This window comes from Cibotium barometz, chromosome 1 (genome assembly GCF_041138505.1).
Source record: "Cibotium barometz isolate CiBa-2024 chromosome 1, ASM4113850v1, whole genome shotgun sequence".
Lineage (NCBI taxonomy): Eukaryota > Viridiplantae > Streptophyta > Polypodiopsida > Cyatheales > Cibotiaceae > Cibotium > Cibotium barometz.
In genome coordinates, this window is record NC_141046.1 from 4,747,815 (window position 1) to 4,750,000 (window position 2,186).

The following is a 2,186-nucleotide window of genomic DNA, read 5'->3' on the forward strand; positions in this document are numbered from 1 at the left end:
TATCACCCATGGTTGAAAAACTCTTTCAAAAATAGTAGTAGAGCCAACTCCATGTGACAAACGAAAATTACATTTGGGGTTTGTTTACTTGATTATGCTAAGGTCATTAAAATCCTTTTCAAAATATTGAGTGCTACAACTGATAGCTACCCTTGGCTCTCTCTAAAGAGAGAGAGAGAGAGAGAGAGAGAGAGAGAGAGAGAGAGAGAGAGAGAGAGAGAGAGAGAAACATATGTATATGTATATGTATATGTATATGTATGTATGTAACATAGCATGTTTGTGCATGGAGGGGGACTCTTTTATTCCAAGGATTTACATGCCATATACACGCAAGAGGTGATAAAACAAATAGTTGTTCAATGTAATTAGAGGGGTGTTTTAATTTCAAAATCCAAGCATGTAACCATACAAAAGGGGGCTTAAAAGTATTGTAATAACCATATTAAAAGTTTTGTAATAACCATGTTAGAAATAAATAAAGATAGGGGTATTTAAAATACATGAATGTACATGTGTGCTATATGAGTTTTTTATGGAGTTACCATGTGCTCTCTCTCTCTCTCTCTCTCTCTCTCTCTCTCTCTCTCTCTCTCTCTCTCTCTCTCTCGTTGCAGCGCTAGCCTTCTATTTTTTCTTTTAATGCCTTCATGTTCTAATGTTTGGAGAGTATCTATCATTGTTGCAATTTCTTAGTTGTTGCACTTGATCACCTTTCCAAACCTTGTGAACAAATGTAAATTATTAGCATAATAATTTTTAAAATATCCATGGATGTAATTCTTGCCTTTAAGTAGTCAATGCAGAGCTACAAATTTTGAGAGCTATTAGAGCCATAATAGTAGTAGGGGAAACCCCTTTAAGACTTGTTCACTGCCAGTACAATGTAACACATTATGCCCACAAAATACAATGCTCCATGATTGTTCGAATAGTTAGCATGGTGGAACATTTGGAACACTCTATCAAGCTAGGTTAGAGCTTGCAAAACATCTACAAGTGTGTAGACATGAATAAACATTGGGCAAACCATTTTAGAGCATTCAAAACAACTTACCAAACACCTCTTTTATGCATGGCATTGCACCTCAATGTTGCCTTGCTAGGTCACCACAATTCCTTTTTTAAGAGAAAAGAAACATATATTTGAAAGGAGATAATTACAAGTAGCTACCCTCGAAGAGGAGGGTGTTTGCATGCATAGATTAGTCACTTACACTCCACAATTGCTCCTATCTACTCAACATTGCTCTACTAGGTGCCTCCAAAATTACAGGTCAGTCACTTACACTCGAGAATTGCTTCTATCTACTTAAGATTACTCTCCTAGGGACAATAAACAGTCAAAAACTTTGAGAAAGTCGTTTTGACATTTTCTGGAAAAAAAAATTGCATGATTTGAGAGTGATGGAAAATAGGTTTTGAGACCTTTTCTATCATCTCGAAAATATGGGAAACTATTGGGGTGTGCATATTTCAAAAAGATATTTCTTAGATTGCGGAGGATATGGGCAATCGAAGTGCAAGGTTTCGTGGAGGGTCTCGTGCAGGGTCTTAAAATCAGTGAGGTGCTTAGATAAAAGATCTGTGACACTGGTGGGACTGCAGGGGTGGAACTGCACAACAAAGTACTTTGAAGGCTAGCTTTGAGAAACAAAACAATTTGCATTTACACTTAGATTGTTTACGACCCCTAGGAGAGCGATCTTGAGTAGATAGATTGCTCTCCTAGGGGCCATAAAAGTAAGTAAGACTCCATAAAATTGCTCTGAGAGAGATGGTTTCAGAGTTGGATAGGTTAATAGTTATAAAATGCATAATATGATGAGGGCTTTTAAGAAACGTGGGCGAAACATCTTGTTTGCACACCAGGTGATGAGACGAGACGCCCACCACGGAACATAACGCCCACCACGGAACACAACACGGCCACATATATATATATATATTCGGTGTAGATGAGATGTGTCATACATCCCATCGTGCGTGCGGCAGTTGTTGGGTGGGAACAATCCTAAAAAAAGAAAGAGGATGACGCCGCGTAATACAACATCAAATGAAAAGCCGTCGTCATTGCTTATCTCATTCCTAAAAGGTCGTGTGGCGGGGCCCAGCGTTCGATTCCGCTTGGATATGTCGCCAAGGTCTCTGAGAGGCTCCACAGCCTCCACCTCATTGAAGCTAGC